Source organism: Callithrix jacchus, chromosome Y, assembly GCF_049354715.1.
Source record: "Callithrix jacchus isolate 240 chromosome Y, calJac240_pri, whole genome shotgun sequence".
Classification (NCBI taxonomy): domain Eukaryota; kingdom Metazoa; phylum Chordata; class Mammalia; order Primates; family Cebidae; genus Callithrix; species Callithrix jacchus.
In genome coordinates, this window is record NC_133525.1 from 7085295 (window position 1) to 7111983 (window position 26689).

The following is a 26689-nucleotide window of genomic DNA, read 5'->3' on the forward strand; positions in this document are numbered from 1 at the left end:
CTTTGTAGCAATGATCAATGGCAGTTTGTTCTTGATTTGGCTCTTTTTAAGTCTGTTATTGGTGTAGAGGAATGCTGTGATTTTTGCCCATTGATTTTTATATTCTGAGACTTTCCTGAAGTTGCTTATCAGTTTCAGGAGTGTTTGGGCTGAGGCGATGGGGTCTTCTAGGTATACTATCATGTCATCTACAAATGTTGACAATTTAGCTTCTACCTTTCCTATTTGAACACCCTGTATTTCTTTTCTTCCCTGATTGCTCTGGCTAGAACTTCCAGTACTATATTGAATAGGAGTGGTGAGAGAGGGCATCCTTGTCTAGTGCCAGATTTCAAAGGGAATGCTTCCAGTTTTTGCCTATTCAGTATGATATCGGCTGCTGGTTTGCCGTAAATAGCTTTTATTACTTTGAGATACATTCCAGCACACTTTTATTTCACACCATGGCTAACTCATGTCTTGAAATCAGTCCTTAGGTAATTAGAAATCAACTAATCATTCAAAAAGGGTAAATCTGTTTGCCATGATGATGGTGGTCTGTTTTAATTTTATTGGAAAAGGAATTAGGAACAAAAATTAAGATGATAAAATGAAAAGACCTTTGGTATTACCAAAACCCGGCAGAGACTGTACAAGGAAACAAAACTTCATTTTTTATGGTCATTTTTTATGATCAACATAGACGCAAACATCTTCAATAAAATACTGACAAGCCGATTGCAACAGCACATCAAAAGACTTATCCATCAAGACTAAGTAGGATTCATCCCAGGGATGCAAGGCTGGTTCAACATACGCAAATCTATAAACATAATTCACCACATAAACAGAACCAAAATTAAAAACCACATGATTATCTCAAGTGATGCAGAAGGCCTTTGTCAAAATTTATTAACCCATTATGCTAAAAACCCTTATTAAACTCGGTATTGAAGGAACATATCTCAAAATATTAAAAGCTATTTATGACAAACCAACAGCCGATATCATACTGAATGGGCAAAAACTGGAAGCATTCCCTTTGAAATCTGGCACTAGACAAGGATGCCCTCTGTCACCACTCCTATTCAATATAGGAAGTTCTAGCCAGAGCAGTTAGGCAAGACATAAAAATAAAAGGTATTCAAATATGAAAGGCAGAAGCCAAATTGTCTCTATTTGCAGATAACATGATAGTATATCTAGAAGACCCCATCGTCTCAGTCCAAAACCTCCTGAAACTGATAACAAATTTCAGCAAAGACTCAAGATATGAAACCAATGTGCAAAAATTACAGTCATTCCTATACACCAATAACAGACTTAAAGAGAGCCAAATCAAGAACTAACTGCCATTCACAATTGCTACAAAGAGAATAAAATACCTAGGAATACAACTTACCACAAACATAAGGGGCTTTTTCACGGAAAACTACAAACCACTTCTCAACAAAATAAGAGAGGACACAAACAGACAGAGAAACATTCCCTGTTCATGGTTAGGAAGAATCAATATCATAAAAATGGCCATACTGCCCAACGTAATTTACACACACAATGGTATCCCCATCAAGCTACCATTGACTTTCTTCGCAGAACTAAAATAAACCACTGTGAACTTCGTATGAAACCAAAAGAGGGCCCACATTGCCATGTCAATTCTAAGCGAAAACACAACAGGAGGCATCACACTATTGAACGTCAAACTATACTACAAGGCTACGGTAATAAAAATAGCATGGTACTCATGCAGAAACAGATATAGACCAAGGGAACAGATTAGATGCATCGGAGGCAACACAACATATATACAACCACACAATCTTTGATAAACCTGACAAAAACAATGGGGAAAGGATTTTCTGTTTAATCAATGGTGTTGGGAAAACTGGCTAGCCATCTTCAGAAAGCAGAAACTAGACCCCTTCCTGACACCTTACACTAAAATTTACTCCAGATGGATTAAAGAGTTAAACATAAGACCTGGCACCATAAAAACCCTAGAAGAAAATCTAGACAAAACCATTAAGCATATAGGATTACACATGGACCTCATGACCAAAACTCTAAAATCATTGGCAACAAAAGCCAAAATAGACAAATGGGACCTAATCAAACTCCACACCTTCTACACGGCAAAAGAGACAGCCACTAGAGTTAATCAGCAACCAACAGAAGGGGAAAAAATTTTCAGTTTACGTATCTGACAAAGGGCTGATATCCAGAGTTTATGAAGAACTCAAACAGATTTACAAGAAAAAAACAAGCTCATTCAAAAATGGGCAAAGGATATGAACAGACATTTTTCAAAAGAAGACGTACATGAGGCCAACAACCATATGAAGAAATGTTCATTATCAGTTGTCATTAGAGATGCAATTCAAAACCGCATTGAGATAACATCTCACGCCTGTTAGAATGGCGATCATTAAAAAATCTGGAGACAACAGATGCTGGAGAGGATGTGGAGAAATAGGAACACTTTTACACTGTTGGTGGGAGTGTAAATTAGTTCAAGCATTGTGGAAGACAGTGTGGCAATGCCTCAAGGACCTAGAAATAGAAATTCTATTTGACCCAGCAATTTCATTACTGGGTATATATCCAGAGGATTATAAATTGTTCTACTATAAGGACACATGCACACGAATGTTCATTGCAGCACTGTTTACAATAGCAAAGACCTGGAATCAACCCAAATGCCCATCGATGATAGGCTGGATTGGGAAAATGTGGCACATATACACTATGGAATATTATGCAGCAATCAAAAACAATGAGTTCCTTTTCTTTGTAGGGGCATGGAGGAATCTGGAGAACATCATTGTTAGCAAACTGACACAAGAACAGAAAATATAATACATATTTTTACTCATACGTGGGTGATGAACAATGAGAACACATGGAAACAGGGAAGGAAGCACTACCCACTGGGGTCAATTGGGGGGAATAGGGGAGAGACAGGGGGTGAGATCAGGGGGATAGCATTGGGAGAAATGCCAAATGTGGTTGAAAGCGAGGAAGGCAGAAAAACACACTGCCACGTCTGTACCTAGGCTACTGTCTTTCATGTTTTGCACATGTATTCCAAAGCCTTAAATACAATTAAAAGGAAAGACAATTAATCGCAGACTCAACACCTACAATTCTTACTTGAAAAAAAACAATTCTGAGACTCGCTCCTGCAAATGTCAATAAGGACCCCTATTCAGTTTCATCCAATGAGTTTCTACAAGAAATATAGAAATCCAGGCTGACTCCAGCACACGAATTGCAACTGATCTTTAAACGAGAATCCTAAGTAGAGAAAAGACACATAAGTTTAAGGACACAACTGCAATCCTTCAAGGGTCCTGAGGACGGGACAGCTAGGGTTTCTCCAGCCTAAGATTTGCCACAATACCAAGGGCTCCTGGAGGAAATTGATTGTATCTATGTTGCACACGTCTTGTTTTTCCAGGAGTTAGCCTCTGGATGAGCAGGTGATTATGACACCTGCAGGTGGGAGCAGACCTTACTACACTGCGGCTTTGGAAAGCACCAGGAATACAAAGAATGCAGGGAACTGCCATGCCCTTTATGAACCAAACACTGGCAGCAGAAGGTAGGTGGACTACAGAGAAACCACGCTGGAGTGCACTGACCACACTCAACTGCAGCATGCCCCATTCACACACACGCACACACTCGTTGACACACTCAAAAAAATATATGCATACACACACTTAACATACACACGGAAAGACTCATGGAGAAATCCAAGAGTCGCACGGAAACACACCCTGACAGGCATACCCTTAGGCTGCGGGGTTCTGTTTTCTGCTGGGAATCCCCTTAGGGACAGAGCAGCCCCACCACAGGCAGTCCAGCTGTACCTGGAAATACCAGTCGGGGGCTTTCAATGAGAGGCGCCTTCACACTGTCTTGGATGGCCTGAAGCGTCATGGGGATACTTGTGGAACACCATAGCCATCCCTGAAGCCCAGCCAGATCATTTCTCGGCCTGGGTTGTCCTGCCAGATTCCTAAAATTGCAGGAGTTGGCCATGATCGTGGGGAGTAAGGGTTCGTTGTGCAACTGTACGTCACAGCCACGGAGGGCACCTGCTTGGCTAAGCCACTAAGATTATTCTCCAGGCAACCGTGGCTGTCACTGTGACGTGAGCCAACACTCAGCATAGGGGCTGGAAACAGGTGACATGCACAGGCGCTTTCCCATGCACAGCTGGGGAGCTGAAATGTTGGCTCTGTCCAGCTGCTTCTGCCCAGGTTCAACGTGGATTCGTTTGCAGGGGAGGCCCTGGAATGAGGGTGCGTTTCCATAACCAGTGCTGGCTCCTGACAGTCTTGACTTCAGTACCTCCTTTGTCCGACTCTTCTGGTCTTGTGAAGAATGAGGGCGTTTCCGACATGGAAGCATTTACTCTGGGGGTCACCAGTACATTTTCCAGCCCCATGAGCTGCAATATTTTGACATGGGCAGCCCACCAAGAGGCCCTGCCTTGATTTCCAAGCCCAGGGATTCCTACTTCGCAGCACTACCGTCTGGATATGAAGGGAACAATTACAAAAAGGCAAGGCCAGTGTGCGCTAGAGGCGGCGACACCTGGTCACCTGTACTTCTGATCGGCTTTCCATGGCAGCCGATCAGGGGTAGAGCATGTCTCCAGAGTTCTGTGTGCTGAATCCAAAGATTGAGACAGACATCCAGGCATGCTGCTGAGAACTCCCGAGAAAGCCAAGCACAAGATCAGATTTGCAATCTGAAGAGGGCCTGTGCCCGTCCAAGCCTTTTTTAGGATTTATTTCCAGAGAAGTCAGGAGACACCGGCAAAAGATCAAAGCACCCAAAGCCCCTCACCAGGATTACTATTAGCCACCTGGCATGCACCCAGCAAACCGCAGTGTCCTTAGCTCTATGAAATTTCTGGCATACAGGTTCAATGTTGATATGATCTGTAGGTCCTACAGCAAAAAAGATTTCAATCAAACTTATCTCTCTCTCTCTCACACACACACACACACGTACACACACACACACACACACACACAAATTGGTAATTGGGATAAATACGAATAGGTTTAGTCCTACAGAAAAAGGACTTCAGTCAATCTGGTAATTCATGGAAAATTAGGAAGACAGAACAGATACTAATGTATTATTTAATAATTAATAAAAGTCTCACCAGATCTCTATGTTTGTAATTGCTGTTTTTAATTTAACCTCAACTGCATCTTCAACCTCCCCAAAATATTTTTGAATTAAATTCTTTTTCATTATAAAAGATTGTTATTGTCTTTTGTTTTGTTATTTTTCTTGTCATTTACACTATTTTTTTAGACTCACGTTTGGGATGTCATTTTTTCCATATTGCAAAAGATACACTGCCTTTGGAATTATTCGTGTGGATCTTTTCAGTATGGAACTACTCAGTTTATTATTTTATATTCTTGGAAACTTAACCTTCAGGATAGCCCCCAAATATTCTACATGAACTACCTCAAACATATTAGTTAATTATTTTTAACTTTTTTAGATTGTTTGAAGGATATTCTGGTTCCCTACTATTATTTTTACTCGACTTTTCTCACTTGTGGTATAAAATCTCATAAAATTTAAGACTTCATGCCATTCTTTGAGAAATTAAGACAAGTGACATTCTCAATAATGAAAAGAGATGACATAATTTGGAATTAAATATTAAAAAACATAAGTAATATATTTGTTTTACAAAAATATGTTTATTATTTTGAAATCAATATAAAATTTATGAGGTAGAAATTTAATTTTTGAAGTAAATATTCAAAGAAAAATGACCACACGAATATTTTTGTTTTATCAGTGTTTATTTCAGAAAGATTTAATATGTATGTTCTCAATAAATTTGACAGATTTACCAGAAGACAATTTTTTAAAGAAATTAGAGGAGGGGACTCAAGATGGCGCTGTGAGAACAACCCAGGATTGGAGCCCGCGTTGAATTCGCAAACGGTGAGTCAGTGCTGCATTTCCAGACTGATCTTTGTTGCCCACAGAATGGGGAAACTCCCAAGTATAAAAAGACACGGGACGCCAGGCAGTAGGTCTGCCTGGCGAAGCCGGCAGCCGGGGCGGCGGCGGCCGGCCCTAACCAGCAATCCCCACAGGGCGCGCTTGTCCAGGTGACTTGTTGAACCGGCAACCTGAGACTTGAGAGGGCTGGACTTGAGACTGAACGAGACTTGCACAGTAGCCCAGCCCAGGGGATTGCAGGGACAGATCGTTTGGGATACCCAGTGGGACGAACAAAACCGAGATTTCAAACTATTCCGGGCAGACGGTCCGAGACGCTCTGTGGGGGAGGGGCGTCCAACACTACGGAGGCAACCTGCCCCAACTGATATACACGCCCACTGCTGAGGCAGCCAGCCGTTGCCGAGGCAACCCGCCCCAACTGAGATACACGCCCACTGCTGACGCAGCCAGCCGTTGCCGAGGCAACCCGTCCCTACTGAGATACACGCCCACTGCTGACGCAGCCTGCCGTTGCTGAGGCAACACGCTACAAAGAAGAGACTCCGCCGCAGGGCGTGGCAGAGACCACAGCAGAGCCGGCAGGAACAGCGTGAATCACACAACAGCAGGGCGGAGCCTCGGCAGCCAAACAGTGGCTAGTCTGCCTTTGAGCTGGGCAGGACACCTGATCGGACATCCAAAAATAAAGCCCAAACCCCTCAACACAGAGCATTTGAGAAAAAAAAGGGTTGTTTAATGAGCTGTGTTGCAGCAGAATCAAACATAGCAGCCTAACAGCCCTGAATGAACAACAGAGTGCACAGCTCAGCAATTAAACCCCTATAAAGTACAAACTGTCTCCTCAAGCAGCTCCCTGACCCCTCTATATCCAAAGGACTGTCATTAGGCAGGCATCATCCTGGGACAAAGAGAGCAGAAAAAGAAACTGGTAGCATCCCTCGCTGTGCCACGGCTACTAGAGGTGCACCCAAGACAAGCAGGGTCTGGAGCGGACCTCAACAGTCATACAGCGAAGGGGCTAGACGGGTAGAAGGAAAACCAAGCAACAGAAATACTTCATCATCAACATTCTGGGTGTCCACTCAGAGACCCAAACGAAAAGTCAGCCACTACGCAGACGACCAGCGGACAAATCCACAAAGATGGGAAGAAACCAGCGCAAAAAGGAGGAAAACACCCGATACCAGAACACCACCTCCTAGAAAGGACCAAGACTCCTCACCAGCAAGGGAACAAAGCTGGACAGAGAATGACTGTGACGAAATGACGGAATTAGACTTCAGAAGATGGATAATGAGAAACTTTTGTGAGCTAAATATCATGTATTAAATCAATGCAAAGAAACTAAGAACCTTGAAAAAAGATTTGAAAAAAGATTCGCGGAAATGATAACAAGAATGGATACCTTAGAGAGGAATATGAATGAATTAAAGGAGCTGAAAAACACAATACGAGAACTTCGCGAAGCAAACGCAAGTTTCAATAGCCGAATTGACCAAGCAGCAGAAAGAATATCTGAAGTCGAAGACCAACTCAATGAAATAAAATGAGAAACCAAGATCAGAGAAAAAAGCGCAAAAAAAAATGAACAAAGTCTCCAAGAAATGTGGGACTATGTAAAAAGACCTAACCTACGTTTGATAGGTGTACCAGAAGGGGACGAAGAGAATGAATCCCAGCTGGAAAATACTCTTCAGGACATCATCCAGGAAAATTTCCCCCACCTAGCAAGACAAGCCAACACTCAATTGCAGGAAATACAGAGAACACCACAAAGATATTCCGCAAGAAGAGCAACCCCAAGGCACATAATCGTCAGATTCAACAGGGTTGAAATAAAGGAGAGAATACTAAGGGCAGCCAGAGAGAAAGGTCAGGTCACCCACAAAGGGAAGCCCATCAGACTCACAGCAGATCTCTCGGCAGAAACACTACAAGCCAGAAGAGAGTGGGGGCCAATATTCAACATTCTTAAAGAAAAGAACTTTCAACCCAGAATTTCATATCCAGCCAAACTGAGCTTCAGAAGTGAAGGAAGAATAAAATCCTTTGCGAACAAGCAAGTACTCAGAGATTTTGTCACCACCAGGCCTGCTTTACAAGAGCTCCTAAAAGAGGCGCTACACATAAAAAGGATCAATCAGTACCAGCCATTCCAAAATCACACTGAATGCTAAAGAGCTTCAACATAATGAAGAATCTACAACAACTAACAGGCAAAACAGCCACTTAGCATCAAAATGGCAGTATCAAATTCACACATAACAATATTAACCCTAAATGTAAATGGACTAAATGCACCAATCAAAAGACACAGACTGGCAAATTGGATAAAAATCCAAAACCCATCAGTGTGCTGTATCCAGGAAACCCATCTCACATGCAAGGATACACAAAGGCTCAAAATAAAGGGATGGAGGAAGATTTACCAAGCTAATGGAAAGCAAAAAAAAGCAGGAGTTGCAATTCTCATCTCTGATAAAATAGACTTTAAAGCAACAAAGATCAAAAGAGACAAAGAAGACCATTACATAATGGTAAAAGGATCGATACAACAAGAAGAGCTAACGATCCTAAACATATATGGACCCAACACAGGAGCACCCAGATACATAAGGCAAGTTCTTAATGACTTACAGAAGGACTTAGACTCCCACACAATAATAGTGGGAGACTTTAACACTCCACTGTCAATACTAGACAGATCAACCAGACAGAAAATCAACAAGGATACCCAGGGCTTGAACTCAGACCTGGAGCAAGCAAACCTGGTGGACATTTACAGAACTCTCCACCCCAAATCCACAGAATACACATTCTTCTCAGCACCACATCACACCTACTCGAAAATTGACCACATAATTGGAAGTAAAGCACTGCTCAACAAATGCAAAACAACTGAAATCATAACAAACAGCCTCTCAGACCATAGTGCAATCAAGTTAGAACTCAGAATTCAGAAACTGACCCAGAACCGCACAGCTTCATGGAAACTGAACAACTGGCTCTTGAATGTTGACTGGGTAAACAACGAAATGAAGGCAGAAATAAAGAAGTTCTTCGAAACCAATGAGAATGAAGACACAACGTGCCAGAACCTCTGGGACACATTTAAAGCAGTCTCTAGAGGAAAGTATATAGCAATAAGTGCCCATATGAGGAGAATTGAGAGATCCAAAATTGACGCCCTATCGTCAAAATTGAAAGAGCTAGAGGAGCAAGATCAAAAAAACTCAAAACCCAGCAGAAGACAAGAAATTACTAAGATCAGAGCTGAGCTGAAGGAGATTGAGACACGAAAAACCCTTCAAAAAATCAATAAATCCAAGAGCTGGTTTTTTGAAAAGATCAACAAAATAGACCACTAGCCAGATTGATTAAAAAGAAAAGAGAGAACAACCAAATAGATGCAATAAAAAATTATAAAGGGGAAATCACCACAGATTCCACAGAAATTCAAACCATCATCAGAGAATATTACAAACATCTCTATGCACATAAACTAGTAAACCTGGAAGAAATGGATAAATTCCTGGACTCCTGTGTCCTCCCAAGCCTAAACCAGGAGGAAGCTGAAACTATGAATAGACCAATAACAAGGTCTGAAGTTGAGGCAGCAATTAAGAGCCTACCTCAAAAAAAAAGCCCAGGTCCAGATGGGTTCACAGCCGAATTCTACCAGACACACAAGGAGGAGCTGGTACCATTCCTTCTAAAACTATTTCAAACAATCCAAAAAGAGGGAATCCTTCCCAAATCATTTTATGAGACCAACATCATCCTGATACCAAAACCCGGCAGAGACCCAACGAGAAAAGAAAACTTCAGGCCAATATCCATGATGAACATAGATGCAAAAATCTTCAATAAAATATTGGCAAGCTGATTGCAACAGCAAATCAAAAAACTTATTCATCATGATCAAGTAGCATTCATCCCAGGGATGCAAGGCTGGTTCAACATACGCAAGTCTATCAACGTAATTCACCACATAAACAGAACCAAAAACAAAAACCACATGATTATCTCAATTGACGCAGAGAAGGCATTTGACAAAATTCAACAGCCCTTTATGCTAAAAACCCTCAATAAACTCGGTATCGATGGAACGTATCTCAAAGTAATAAAAGCTCTTTATGACAAACCAACAGCCAATATCATACTGAATGGGGAAAAACTGGAAACATTTTTTTTGAAATCTGGTACTAGACAAGGATGCCCTCTCTCACCACTCCTATTCAATATAGTACTGGAAGTTCTAGCCAGAGCAATCAGGCAAGAAAAAGAAATAAAGGGTATTCAAATAGGAAAGGTGGAAGCCAAATTGTCTCTATTTGCAGACGACATGATAGTATACCTAGAAGACCCCATCGCCTCAGCCCAAAAACTCCTGAAACTGATAAACAACTTCAGCAAAGTCTCAGGATATAAAATCAATGTGCAAAAATCACAAGCATTCGTCTACACCAATAACAGACTTAAAGCCAAATCAAGAGCGAACTGCCATTCGCAATTGCTACAAAAAGAATAAAATACCTTGGAGTACAACTCACAAGGAACGTAATGGACCTCTTCAAGGAGAACTACAAACCACTGCTCAACGAAATCAGAGAGGACACAAACAGATGGAGAAACATTCCATGTTCATGGTTAGGAAGAATTAATATAGTGAAAATGGCTATACTGCCCAAAGTAATTTACAGAATCAACGCTATCCCCATCAAGCTACCATTGACTTTCTTCACAGAACTGGAAAAAACCACCATGAACTTCATATGGAACCAAAAGAGAGCCCGCATAGCCAAGTCAATTCTAAGCAAAAAGAACACAGCGGGGGGCATCACACTACCGGATTTCAAACTATACTACAAGGCTACAGTAATCAAAACGGCATGGTACTGGTACCAAAACAGAGATATAGACCAATGGAACAAAACAGAGGCACCGGAGGCAACACAACATACATACAACTATACAATCTTTGATAAACCTGACAAAAACAAGCAATGGGGCAAGGATTCCATGTTTAACAAATGGTGTTGGGAAAACTGGCTAGCCATGTGCAGAAAGCAGAAACTGGACCCCTTCCTGACACCTTACACTAAAATTAACTCCAGATGGATTAAAGACTTAAACATAAGACCTGGCACCATAAAAACCCTAGAAGGAAATCTAGGCAAAACTATCCAGGACATAGGAGTAGGCAAGGACTTCATGAACAAAACACCAAGAGCATTGGCAACAAAAGCCAAAATAGACAAATGGGACCTAATGAAACTCCACAGCTTCTGCACGGCAAAAGAAACAGTCACTAGAGTGGATCGGCAACCAACAGAATGGGAAAAAATTTTCGCAGTCTACCCATCTGACAAAGGGCTGATATCCAGAATTTACAAACAACTCAAGCAGATTTACAGGAAAAAAACAAACAAGCCCATTCAAAAGTGGGCAAAGGATATGAACAGATACTTTAAGAAAGAAGACATATATGAGGCCAACAATCATATGAAAAAATGCTCATCGTCACTGGTCATCAGAGAGATGCAAATCAAAACCACATTGAGATACCATCTCACGCCAGTTAGAATGGCGATCATTAAAAAATCTGGAGACAACAGATGTTGGAGAGGATGTGGAGAAAAAGGAACACTTTTACACTGTTGGTGGGAGTGTAAATTAGTTCAAACATTGTGGAAGACAGTGTGGCGATTCCACAAGGCCTTAGAAATAGAAATTCCATTTGACCCAGCAATCCCATTACTGGGTATATATCCAAAAGACTATAAATCGTTCTACTATAAGGACGCATGTACACGAATGTTCATTGCAGCACTGTTTACAATAGCAAAGACCTGGAATCAACCCAAATGCCCATTGATAATAGACTGGATTGGAAAAATGTGGCATATATACACCATGGAATATTATGCAGCAATCAGAAATTATGAGTTCGTGTCGTTTGTAGGGACATGGATGAATCTGGAAAACATCATTCTCAGCAAACTGACACAAGAACAGAAAATGAAACATCGCATATTCTCACTCATAGGTGGGTGATGAAAAATGAGAACACATGGTCACAGAAAGGGGGGTACTAAACACTGGGGTCTATTGGGGGGAAAAGGGGAGGGCCAGTGGGAGGGGGAGGTGGGGAGGGATAGCCTGAGGAGAAATGCCAAATGTGGGTGAAGGGGAGAAAAACGCAAAGCACACTGCCATGTGTGTACCTACGCAACTGTCTTGCATGCTCTGCTCATGTACCCCAAAACCTATAATCCAATAAAAAATTAAAAAAAAAAAGAAATTAGAATTAGTTTTCTTACAAAATCCCTGTAACAAATGCAAGACCCTCTGTGCCACTGTCCTTTCAGAGTCTGATGCGTCTTTTAAATTAGCTTTTTGTTCACCCATTCACTTGCCAAGCACACCGAGAGCATAGATGAGTTTCTCCGAGACTGTTGGGAAGAGCGTGTGTACTGCATCAGCTAAGGTTCCTGAATAGCTTTAGGAGTGATTAAAAGATAAAAGTACCAGGGGAAGCAAAGAAAGGAAAACAGAACAAAAACTAAAATCTTTTTGGGCCATCTTTTCACCTTTATTTCACGAGAGAGAACATTTAACTTAAATTTCAAAATTCACAATAGGCTGAGGGAGCTTACAAACATTATTTTCTTGATATAGAACATTATAATCTTAGTACAAAGTGCTTACATCAAATTGATTTTTTGACCTCTAAAGGGAGACGGTTGTCATCATCAGAATAAAGCAATTCCGTGTCAGATTATCTCTCTTATTTACACCTACATCCAGAGTTTAATCATGTGTGGAATCTTAATAATTGGATGAAATCTGTTTCCAGTAAGATATTTTAAGAATGGTCTTATTTTGCTATTATTTTTACATGTTTTTCTGAGATGAGAAAATAATTAGAATGGACACTTAATCCCTAAAGACAAGGTTTTCGCATCCAACTTACCTGACAAGATTTTCCATGTCTCCAAAATCCCTTGCAAAGTCGCATATTTATTTATTCAATTTTCAGCCATGGGCTTCCTTTGCAACACAGACTATTTTTGTCTTCTCTCTCTTGGAGGTCTTTCTGTACACACAAAAAATAATGGAATGAAATAAAACCAATCAAAACCTGCATACGAGGTAAACAAATTTAGGCAAAAAATTTTTCAAACTTAACACTGTGTAAAGTGCTTCAGTTATTCCAACCACATATTTTCTTCCTCAGGAGAGAAGCAATACTTTCCTCCGCTTGTTCTCTGAAGAAGAAATAGATATATACCTATTCTTTAATTAATATCAAAATTAAATTTACTCTGTTTAGCATTATTGCTTAAGTTAGGTTCTTGAAAAGTTTGCTCTTTTTTATTAACACAGTATAGGACCACACTGTTTTGTTAACATTTATGTAAAAGCAAGTGAAAAGTTACCAATATACTTTATAGAACTTTACATGTAAATAAACATCTAACTGAAGGAAGACATGAACTCTGAAATATTATTTTAAAACCACTATTTTTTTATTGTCTCTAATTATGACTTACTCAGAGCATTTCAGGTTTTATAACTTATTACATATGACTTTTACATCTGAAATGCTCAACCTTGGAGCAACTACACACATTTTTCCACATGCATGTATGGGTTTTCATGTTTATAAAAACAAATAATTTTTTGGCAATTTAGAAGCACTAAAGGAAAAGATCTCATGCAGCCTAAGTCCTAGGAATGTAAAACCAACTAAAGTGTCTTATAAAAGTCCATTTAAAACTAATTTTTTAAAAAAACTCACATTCTTCATTTCAGAATGCATTTACCATTTAAAAGATCTTATAGATATGAATCATGGAGCTGAAAGTAAAAGAGTATTAGCAGCTAATATAGAAAGCCCCACCAATCAGAGCACACCCTCTGCAAAGATTTTGTAGTACCCATATGCAGACCTCTGTTCATTAGAGAGTTGAAGAAAAAGGAGGTTCTGCTTTCAAAAATTACTCAGCTGAAATTTTGGAGCATTTTCAGGCTAGACTAGATACAAAATAATTCTAAACAGAATTATACTCTAAACATTATTTTTTTTACATTACTGACACTTCATTTCTTTATAATGCCAAGCACACTGTTATATCATACTATGACTAACTCATGTCCTGTAATCTATCCTTCGATAAGCAGGAGTCAACTAAATCATTCAAAAACGGTAATTCTGTTTCCATTGATGGCATTGTTTTAATTTTATTCGGAAAGCAATTAAGCACAATTAAGATGATAAAAAGAAAAGAATTTTAATTGCATACTTAACAACTATAATTCTTACTTCAAAAGAAAAATTCTGAGAATTTCTCCTCTAAATGTCAATCAGGACCCCTATTCAGTGGCATCCAATGAGAGACTAGAAGAAATAAAAATCTGGGGGGGGACTGCCATGATGGCACGGTAGGAGCAAATCAGGATTGCAGCTCTCAGTGAAGAAGCAGAGGGTGAGTTCAATCTGCATTTCCAGATGGATCTTTGTTGCCCACAGAACAGGGAAATTCCCAGGTGTAGGAGAGACATGGGACACCAGCACAGCTGTTAGGGCTCACGTGGCCTTTTTCAGCCAGTCCCGCAGCACAGTGGAAGTTTACACAGAATGAACTGGTCTGGATGCCCTGTTAAACTGGCAATCTGAGATTTGGGAAGGCGGATTAGCATATCCATCTGATGAAACGGGACTTTGACAGTGAGCCACACCAGGAGATTACTGGGAAGAGAGGTTTGAGTCAGCGCAATGTGTAGCTGCACAGAAAATCACACATCCCAGTGCTGTATCAGCAGCTGACTGAAACACCTGGGAGAGAGTCTACCATTAAACTTTCAAAAAAAAAAAAAAGACTGAGGCAGAAAGCCAGGTAATTAGGCTTGGTGGGTCCCGCCCCCACAGGGACAAACAAAATGGCAATTCGAAATGCTCACAGTTGAGGGTTTCAATGCAGGTACAGCTTAACCCGGGATGGTGCAGCTCCGTGGGAAAGGGTGGTTCGCCATTACCAAGGCATTCCACCCCTACTGAGGTACACTCCCATTGCTGACACAGCCTGCCATTGCTGAGGCAATTGGCCATAACAGTGAGACTCTGCCAACAGGGCAGAGCTCATGGCAGCAGGGCGGAGCCTTGACAGGCAAATAGTGACTAGACTGCCTCCCAGCTGTGCAGGAAGGTGCTATGGATACTCACAAAGAAAGCTCTAACTCCCCCGAGACACAGCATCTGAGGAAAAAGTGTTTTGAGTTTTGCAGCAGACTTAAACATACTGGCCTAACTGCCCTGAATGATAAATGTACCTCATAGCTCAGCACTTGAGCTCCTATAAAGTACAGACCGCCTCCTCAAGCAGCTCCCTGACCCCTGTATATCCAAAGAGTCACCTCAGAAAGGACTGATCAGACTGATATTTGGTGGTCATCATTTTGTGACAAAGATAGCAGAAGAAACTGGTAGCACCGCTTACTGTTCCACAGCTGCTACAGATGTACCCAAGACAGCACCTAGAGTAGACCTCAGCAGTTCTACAGCAGAGGGGCTAGACTGTTAGAAGAAAAACTAACAGAAATACTTCATAATCAATAATCCGGGCGCTCACTCAGAGACCCAATCAAAAAGTCAGCAAATTCTCAAATGACAGGTGGGTAAACCCACAAAGATGGGAAGAAACAAGCGCAAAAAGGAGGAAAACACCCGAATCCAGAAAACCTCGCCTTCTACAAAGGACCAAAACTCCTCACCAGCAAGGGAACAAAGCTGGATAGAGAATGAGTGTGATGAAATGACAGAATCAGACTTCAGAAGGTGGATAATGAGAAATTTTAGTGAGCTAAATTAATGGAAAACTAAGAACCTTGAAAAAGAATTTGAGGAAATTATAACAAGAATGGACAACTTAGGAATATAAATGAATTGAAGGAGCTGAGAAACCCACCACGAGAACTTTGCAAAGCATGCACAAGTTTCAACAGCCAAATGGACCAAAAGAATATCAGAAATCGAAGATCAACTCAATGAAATAAAACACGAAACCAAGAAGAGAGAAAAAAGCGCAAAAAGGAATAAACAAAGTCTCCAAAAAATGTGGGACTATGTGAAGAGACGTAACCTACGCTTGATAGGTGTAATAGAATGTGATGAAAGTGAATCCAAGCTGGAAAATACTCTTCAGGATATTATCCAGGAAAATTTCCCCAACCTAGCAAGGCGGACAAACAGTCAAGTCCAGGAAGTAGAGAGAACACCGCAAAGATATTCTGCAAGAAGAGCAACCCCAAGGCACATAATCGTCAGATTCACCAGGGTTGAAATGAAGGAGAAAATACTAAGGGCAGCCAGAAAGGTCGGGTTACCCAAAAGGGAAGACCATCAGATTCACAGCCGATCTCTTGGCAGAAATGCTACAAACCAGAAGAGAGTGGGGGCCAATATTCAACATCCTTAAGGAAAAGAACTTTCATCCCAGAATTTAATATCCAGCCAAACTGAGCTTCATAAGTGAAGGAAAAATAAAATCCTTTGCAAACAAGCAAGTATTCAAAGATTATGTCACCACCAGGCCTGCTTTACAAGAACTCCTGACAGAGGCACTACATATAGAAACTAACAATCAGTACCAGCCATTTCAAAAGTATACCAAATTCTAAAGAGCATCAACAAAATAAATAACCAGCATCAACTAACAGGCACAAAAGCCAGCTAGCATCAAAAATGGCAGTAAAATTCACAAATAACAATAGTAACCCTAAATGTAAATGGGCTAAATGCACCAATCAAAAGACACAGACTGGCAAACTGGATAAAAAACCAAGACCGATCAGTGTGCTGTATCCAGGTAACCCACCTCTCAGGCAAGGATACACAAAGGCTCAAAATAACGGGATGGAGGAAGATTTACTAAGCAAATGGACAGCAAAAAACAGCAGGAGTTCCAGTTCTCATCTCTGACAAAATTGACATTAACACTCCACAAAGATCAAAAGAGACAATATCATTACATAATAGTAAACGGATAAAACAAGAGGAGCTAACGATTCTAAATATATATTGATCCAATACAGGAGCACCCAGATATATATGGCAAGTTCTTAATGACTTAAAAAAGATTAGACTCTCACACAATAATAGTGGGAGACTTTAACACTTCACTGTCAATATTAGAGCAACCAGACAGAAAATTAACAAGGATATCCAGGGCTTGAACTCAGACCAGCAACAAGCAAACCTGATACACATTTTCAGAACTCCCCACCCCAAATCCACAGAATATACATACTTCTGAGTGCCACATCACACGTGCTCTAAAATTGACCACATAATAGGAAGTAAAGCATTCCTCAGCAAATGCAAAACAACTGAAATCAAAAGAAACATTCAGATTATAGTGCAATCAAGCTAGAACTCAGAATTCAGAAACTGACAGAATCGCACAGCTTCATGGAAACTGAACAACTGGCTCTTGAGTGTTGAAAGGATAAACAATGAAATGAAGGCAGAAATAAAGAAGTTCTTCAAAACCAACGAGAATAAAGACAAAACATGCCATAATCTCTGGGACACATTTAAAGCAGTCTCCAGAGAAAAATACATAACAATAAGTGCCCGTATGAGAAGAGTGGAGAGATTTAAAATTGATACACTATTGTCAAAATTGAAAGAGCTAGAGGAGCGAGATCAAAAAAAACTCAAAACCTAGCAGAAGATGAAAAAACTAAGATCAGAGCTGAACTGAAGGAGATACAGACATAAAAAACCCGTTAAAAAAAATAAATAAATCCAAGAGCTGTTTTTTCAAAAGGTCAACAAAACAGACCACTAGCCAGAATGACAAAAAAGAAAAGACACAACCAAATAGCTGTAATAATAATAGATAAAGGGGAAATCACCACAGATTCCACAGAAATTCAAACCATCATCAGAGAATACTACAAACAACTCTATGCACATAAACTAGGAAACCTGGAAGAAATGGATAAATTCCTGGACACCTGTGTCCTCCCAATACTAAACCAGGAGGAAGCTGAAACTATGAATAGACCAATAACAAAGTCTGAAGTTGAGGCAGCAATTAAGAGCCTACCACACAAAAAAAGCCTATGTCGAGATGGGTTTACAGCTGAATTCTAGCAGACGCACAAAGAAGTGTGTCTGGTACCATTCCTTCTAAAACTATTCCAAATAATCCGAAAAGAGGGATTCCTTCCGAAATCATTTTATGAGACCAACATTATTCTGATGCCAAACCCGGTTGAGACCCAACAAGAAAAGAAAACTTCAGGCCAATATCCATGATGAACATAAATGCAAAAATCTTCAATAAAATACTTACAAACACATTTTGATGTGCAACACCAAATCAAAAACGTATCCATCATGATCAAGTAGGATTCGTCCCGGGGATGCAAGGCTGGTTCAACATATGCAAGTCTATACACGAAATTCACCACATAAACAGAACCAAAATCAGAAACCACATGATTATCTCAATTGATGCAGAGAAGGCATTTGACAAAATTCCACAGCCGTTTATGCTCAATAAACACTCAATAAACTCGGTATTGACGGAACGTATCTCAAAGTAATAAAAGCTATTTTCGACAAACCAACAGCCAATATTATAGATAATGGGCCAAATCTGGAAGCATTCCTTTTGTAATCCAGCACTAGACAAGGATGCCGTCTTTCATCACTGCAATTCAATATAGTACTGGATGTTCTAGACACAGCAATCAGGCAAGAAAAAGAAATAAAGGATATTCAAATAGGAAAGGTGGAAGCCAAATTGTCTCTATTTGCAGAAGAGATGATAGTATACCTAGAAGGCCTTACCATCGCAGCCCAATGGCTCCTGAAACTGATAAGCAACTTCAGCAAAGTCTCAGGATATAAAATCAATGTACAAAAATTATAAGCATTTTTATACATCAATAACAGAATTAAAGAGAGCCAAATCCAGGACAAACTGCCATTCACAATTGCTACAAAAAAATTAAAATTCCTAGGAATATAACTTACAAGGAACGTAAGGGACCTCTTCAAGGAAAACTACAAACAACTGCTCAACAAAATAAGAGAGGACACAAACAGATGGAGAAACATTCCATGTTCATGGTTAGGAAGAGTCAATATTGTGAAAACGGCTATACTTCCCAAAGTAATTTACAGAATCAACACTACCCCATCAAGCTACCAATGACCTTTACTAAATTGGAAGAAACCACCATGAACTTTATATGGAACCAAAAGAGCCTGCATAGCCTAGTCTATTCTAAGCAAATAGAACACAGTGGGTGACATCACACTACCACACTTCAAACTATACTACAAGGCTACAGTAATCAAAACAGCATGGTACTCATACCAAAACAGAGATACAGACCAATGGAACAGAACAGAGGCATCGGAGGCAGCACAACATATCTACAACCATACAGTCTTTGATAAACCTGACAAAAACAAGCAATGGGGGAAAGAATTACCTGTTTAATAAATGGTTTTGGGAAAACTGGCTAGCAATGTGCAGAAAGCAGAAACTTGGCCGCTTCCTGACACCTTACAGTAAAATTAACTCCCGATGGATTAAAAACTTAAACATAAGACCTGACACCATAAAAACCCTAGAAGAAAATCTAGGCAAAACCATTCAGGATATAGGAGTAGGCAAGGACTTCATGACCAAAACACAGAAAGCATTGGCAACAAAAGCCCAAATAGACAAATGGGACCTAATCAAACTCCACAGCTTCTGCACGGCAAAAGAAACAGTCACTAGAGTGAATTGGCAACCAATTGAATGGGAAAAAATTTTTGCTGTTTAGCCATCTGACAAAGGGCTGATATCCAGAATTTACAAGGATTTACAGGAAAAAAGCCCATTTAAAAATAGGCAAAGGATATGAATAGGCACTTCACAAAAAAAGACATACATGAGGCTAACAGACATATGAAAAAAGTTTCATCATCACTGGTCATTAGATGCAAATCAAAACCACATTGAGATACTGTCTCACGCCAGTTAGAATGGCGATCATTAAAAAATCTTAGGACAACAGATGCCGGAGGGATGTGGAGAAATAGGAACACTTTTACACTGATGGTGGGAGTGTAAATTAATTCAACCATTGTGGAGGACAGTGTGGAGATTCCTCAAGGACCTAGAAATAGAAATTCCATTAAATCCACCAATCCCATTACTGGGTATATATCCAAAGGAGTATAATTCCGTCTACTATAAGGAAACATGCACACGAATGTTTATTGCGGCACTGTTTACAATAGCAAAGACCTGGAACCAACCGAAATGCTTATTGATGATTTGGAGTGGGATAATGTGGCACATGTACACTATGGAATATTATGCAGCAATGAAAATCAATGAGTTCGTGTTTTTTGTAGGGACATGGATGATTCTGAAGAACATTCTCAGCAAACTGACAAGAACAGAAAATGAAATACGGCATATTCTCACTCATAGGTGGGTGATGAAAAATGAGAACCCATGAACACAGGGAGGGGAGTACTACACTCTGGAGTCTATTGGGGGGAATAGGTGAGGGACAGCTAGCGGGGTCAGCTGGGGAGGGATAACCTGGGGAGAAATTCCAAATGTGTATGAAGGGAAGGAAGGCAGAAGAACACACTGCCATGTGTGTGCCTATGCAACTATCTTGCATGTACTGCTCATGTACCCCAAAACCTAAAATGTATTAAAAAAAAAAAAGAAATGCGAACATTTAGGCTCTCAGCAACACGAATTAGAGTTGATTTTTAAACAAGAATCTTAAATAGAGGAAAGACATAAGTTTAAGGACACAACTGGAGCCCTTCAAGGGTCCTGAGGAGGGCACAGCTTGGGTTCCTCTAGCCCTAGATGTGGCACAGTACCAACGGCTCCTGGAGGAATTTTATTGTATTTGTGTTTGGCCAGTCTTGTTTACCCAGGAGTTACCCACCTTTTTATGAGCAGGTGATAATGACACCTGCAGGTCTTAACCAGACCCTACTGACCTGAGGCTTTGGAAAGCACCAGGAAAACAGTGCAGAGAGCTGCATTTCCAAAACTGAGCCAAACGCTGACGGACAGCAGAAAGACTACAGAGAAACCAGGCTGGAGTCCACTGGCCACAATTGTTTCAGCATGTCCCACCCACACACACGGGCACACATTCGTTGACACACTCTGAAATAAATATGAATACACACACACACAAAAGACACACGGAGACATCCAATTGTAACACAAAAACACCCCCTGCCAGGCAGCTCCTGAGGCTGGGAGGTTGTGTTTTCTGCCTCGATACCCTTCGGGGACAGAGAAGCCAAGTCACAGACCGGCCTTACCTGGAAATCACAGCCATGAGGGCTTTCAATGAGAAGCGCCTTCACGGTGTCTGGGTCGGCCTGAAGCATGGTGGGGATACTTGTGGATGGCCGTGGATGTCTCTGAAGCTCCGCCAGATTGTTTCATGGCCTGCGGGATTCCTGAAATTGAAGGACTCGGTGATGATCATGGGGAGAAAGGGTGTTACCCAGCCATGATGCACTGCCATGGAGGGCACCTTCGTGGCTAAGCCGCTGAGATTGTTCACCAGGCAACCGTGGATGTCAGTGTGAAGCGAGCCCCGGCTCAGCGCTAGGGCTTTTGACAGGTGGCCTCACATGCGTTTTCACATGTCCACATGCGAAGCTACTATATCGGCATTGTCCAGCTACTGCAGCGCAGGTTCAAGGTGGATTCATTTCTAGGGGTGTCACTGGAAGACTGTGTGCCACAAGCAGTGTAGGACCCTGACAGTTCTGACGTTAGTATCTCTAGGATCCCATTTTCTGTTCTGGTCTTGTGGAGAATGAAAGGGCTTTGTCATGGAAGCCAGCACTCTGGGGTCACCATTACGTTACTTAGCCCCATGAGCAGACTGCCACATTTCGACCTGGGCATCCCACCAAGCCCAGGGATTCCTGCTTTGCAGCACTACTGTTTGGACATGAAGGGAACCAACCACAAAGAGGCAAGGCCAGTGAGCTCCAGAGGTGGCGACACCTGGAACTGGCTTTCCATTGCAGCAGCTCAGGTGTAGAGGACGTCTCCAAAGTTTTGTGTGGTCAATTCAAAATCGAGACAGATGTTTATGCATTCCGCTGAGAATCCCCCAAAAAGCCAAGCAGAAGATCACATTTGCAATCTGAAGAGTGCCTGTGCCAGAGTTTAAGTGTCCTGCATGAATTTTTGCCAGAGTTGTCCGGAGGAGCCTGAACAAGAGCAAACCACCTCAAGCCCCTCACCGGGATTACTACCCTCCACCTGGCATGCACCTGGCCAACCGCAGTGTCCTTAGGTCCGTGAAATCCCTTGCATTAAACAGGTTTAATATTGATATTACTGTATGTCCTACAGCAAAAAGATCTCAATCAAATTCTTAGACACACACACACACACACACACACACGTCTTGATAGATACCAATAGGTTTAATCCTACAACAGAAATACCTTAGCCAAGCTGGTATTTCATGGACTATTAGGAAGACACAGCAGGTACTCATGTGGTTTAATAATAAAAGAATCACCAGTTGACTGTGTTTGTAAATATTGTTTTTAATTAATTATACGCATCCAAAACCGCACCAAAATATTCTTGAATTAAATTCTTCATTACAGAAGATCGTTATTGTGTTTTGTTATTTTCCTTGTGTCCTTTACACTGTTGTATTAGATTCAGAATTGGGGTGTCATTTTTTCCATACTTCAAAGGCTATACTGCCATTTGAATTATTGGTATGTATCTCTTGAACATGAAACTACTCAGTACATTACTCTAAATTTTTGGGAACTTAACCTTCAGTATAGCTCCAAAGACATTTTATATAACTACCTCAAACTTATTTGCCAAGTACTTTCAGATTTTTTAGATTCGTGTAAGGACATTCTCGATCACCACTATTAATTTTACTCTGTTTCTCACTGGTGGGATGTCAACTCATAAAATGATGGAGTTTTGCTCTTGTTACCCAGGCTGGAGTGCAATGGCGTGATCTCGGCTCACCGCAACCTTTGACCCCTGGGTTCAGGAAATTCTCCTGCCTCAGCCTCCTGAGTAGCTGGGATAACAGGCAAACGCCATCATGCTTAGCTAATTTGTTTTTTGTATTTTTAGTAGAGACGGGGTTTCACCATGTTGACCAGGATGGCCTCGATCTCTTGACCTTGTGATCCACTTGCCTTGGCCTCCCAAAGTGCTGGGATTACAGGCTTGAGCCACCGCGCCTGGCCTAAATAAATATTTAAAAACCTGACCACGCTAATATTTTTTGTCAATATTTTTTATTATTTCAGAAATATGTGAAACCAACTAAAATGTTTTATTAAAGACCATTTACAACTAATTCATTTAAAGTTTACATCCTTCATTTCAGAATATATTTACCATTTAAAAAATTATATAGAAATGTCTCATTGAACTGAAAGTACATGAGTATTAGCAGTCAGTGTGATTGAAAGCTCCACTAATCACATCACATTCTCTGCAATAATTTTTTAGTACCCATATTCAGACCACAGTTTAAAGAGTGGAAAAAAAAGGAGGCCCTGCTTTCAAAAATTACTCAGCTGAAATTTTGGAGCATTTTTAAGACAGACTAGATACCAAATAATTCTAAACAGAATTACATTATACTGTAAACATAAATTTTTCCTTACATGACTGAAACTTCATTTCTTTATGATGCCAAGCACACTGTTATCTCATACCATGGCTAACTCATGTCTTGCAATCTGGCCTTAGGCAACCAGGAGTCAACTAAATTAATCATTCAAAAGGGGTAAATCTGTTTCTCTTGATGACAGTGTTTTAATTATATTAGAAAATTAGGAAGAAAAAGAAGGGGGGCTCTGAGGCAGGGAATCGGGTGATCAGGCTTGGCGTGTCACACCCCCACAAATGCAAAAAGAATAGCAATTGAAAGTGCTCGGGTTTAAGAGTTTCAGGGCAAGCACAGCTGAACCCAGTACAGTGCAGCCCAGTGTGGGAGGGGCATCCACCAGTAACAAGGCACCCGACTTTTATAGAGGGACTCTGCCATTTCTGAGGCAGCCTGTCTTTGCCAAGGCAACCCACCATAACAGAGAGAGTCTGTCACTACAGAGGGGAACCACCATCACCACTGCAGTTCTAACCACACCCATATAAGCAGGACTACAGGCAATTACACATGGAAACAATGCGGAGCCCATGGCAGCAGGGCAGAACCCATGGCAACAGGGTAGATGCCAAAACAGGGTGGAGCCCACAGCAGCTCATCAACTAGACTCCCTCCTCTCTGGGCAGGAAAGTGCAATGGACACTCATAAAGCCCTAATTCCCCGGGAAAGATCACGTGAGGAAAAAAAAAGGTTGGGGGGCTTTATGAGTTCTGCTCCAGCAGATTTAGACGTACCTGCCTAGCAGCCCTGAATGGACAACAGAGCTTACAGCTTAGCACTAGAGCTCCTATAATGTACAGACTGTCTCCTCAAGCAGCTCCCTTACCCCTGTATATCCAAAGAGTCACCTCACAAAAGGACTGATCAGAGTGACATTTGGCGGGCATCATTTAGGGACAAAGATGGCAGAAGAAGAATCTGGTAGCAACCCTCATGGTTTTGCAGCTGCTACAGGATTTCCCCAGGCCAGTAGGGTTTGTGGTGGACCTCAGCAGTCCTACAGCTGTGGGGCCAGACTCTAAGAAAAAAACTAAGAAACAGAATGACTTCATCATCAACAGTCTGGACGTCCACTCACATCCAATTGGAAAATCAGCAACCACTCAGATGACAGGTGGATAAATCCACAAAGATGGAAAGAAACCAGCACAAAAAGGAGGAAAATACCCAAAACCAGAACACCTCACCTTCTACAGAGGACCAAAACTCCTCACCAGCAAGGGAACAAAGCTGGAGAATGAGTGTGATGAAATGACGGAATTAGACTTCAGAAGGTGGGTATTGAGAGTTTTGTTAGCAAAAAGAACATGTTCTAAATCAATGCAAAGAAACTAAGAACCTTGAAAAAAGATTTCAAAAGGTGGGGAGGACTCAAGATGGCGCTGAGAACAACCCAGGATTGGAGCTCTCTTTGAGTCCATGGAGAGGTGAGTCGGAGCGCATTTTCAGACTAATCTTTGTTTCCCATAGAACAGGGAGATTCCCAAGTATAGGGTAGACGCTGGACGCCTGGCACTGCCTCTGCCTGGTGAAGCTGGCAACCAGGGTGGTGGCAGCCTGCTCTGCCCATCGCTTTCCACAGGGCGTGCTTGTCTGGGTGCACTGTTGAGCCGGCAACCTGAGACTTGAGAGGGCTGGACTTGAGACTGAGCGAGACTTGGACAGTGGGCCCGGCCAGGAGATTGCAGGGACAGAGCGTTTGGGCTAGCCCAGTGGGATGAACAAGACCGCGATTTCAAGCGATCCCCATGCAGTCCATCTGAGACGCTCTGTGAGGGAGGGACATCCACCATTACCGAGGCAAACCGCTCCAACTGAGATACACGCCCACTGCTGATGCAGCCTGCCATTGCCGAGGCAACCCGCTACAACGGAGAGACCGCCTCAGGGTGTGGCAGAGACCACAGCAGAACAGCAGAGCCTGCCCTAACAGGGCGAGCCTCACAAGAGCAGGGCGGAGCCTCGGCAGGAAAACAGTGGCTACTCTGCCTCCTAGCTGGGCAGGACACCTCAATGAACATCCAAAAATAAAGCCCAACCACCCAACAAAGAGCATATGAGAAAAAAGGGTTTTTTTAATGAGCTCTGTTGCACCAGAATTAAACATAGCAGCCCAACAGCCCTGAATGAACAACAGAGATCACTGCTCAGCAATTGAGCTCCTAGAAAGTACAGACTGTCTCCTCAAGCAGCTCCCTGACCCTGCAATATCCAAAAGACTGACATTTGGCAGGCATCATTCTGTGACAAAGATAGCAGAAAAAGAAACTGTTAGCATCCCTCACTGTGCCACAGCTGCTAGAGGTGCACCCCAGAAAAGCAGGGCCAGGAGTGGACCTCAGCAGTCATACAGCAAAGGGGCTAGACTGGTAGAAGGAAAAACAAGTAACAGAAATACTTCATCATCAACAATCTGGGTGTCCACTCAGAGACCCAATCGAAAAGTCAGCAACTACGCAGATGACAAGCCGATAAATCCACAAAGATGGGAAGAAACGAGTGCAAAAAGGAGGAAAACACCCGAAACCAGAACACCGCACCTCCTAGAAAGGACCAAAGCTCCTTACCAGCAAGGGAACAAAGCTGGACGGAGAATGACTGTGACAAAATGACAGAATAAGACTTCAGAAAATGGATAGTGAGAAACTTTTGTGAGCTAAAAGAACATGTATTAAATCAATGCAAATAAACTAAGGAACTTGAAAAAGATATGAAAAAATGATAACAAGAATGGATAACTTAGAGAGGAATATGAATAAAATAAAGAGCTGAAAAACACAATACGGGAACTTCACGAAGCATGCACAAGTTTCAATAGCCGAATTGACCAAGCAGAAGAAAGAATATCTGAAGTCGAAGATCAACTCAATGAAATAAAATGAGAAACCAAGATTAGAGAAAAAAGCACAAAAAGGAATGAACGAAGTCTCCAAGAAATGTGGGACTATGTGAAAAGACCTA

At 41.4% G+C, this 26689-nt stretch overlaps 1 long non-coding RNA gene across 3 annotated transcripts in view; it reads left to right on the forward strand.

Moving 5' to 3' along the window:
• LOC144581325 (uncharacterized) overlaps positions 1-26689 on the forward strand; it is a 59425-nt gene that overhangs the window by 20994 nt on the left and 11742 nt on the right. For 2 of the 3 annotated variants that reach the window (XR_013531939.1, XR_013531940.1), the window contains exons 3-5: positions 3440-3583; positions 5871-5970; positions 20426-23203. This is a non-coding gene — a long non-coding RNA (uncharacterized LOC144581325). Of the gene's footprint in view, positions 1-3439; positions 3584-5870; positions 5971-20425; positions 23204-26689 lie in introns of those variants that run through there. The other variant, XR_013531938.1, reaches the window with a different exon arrangement.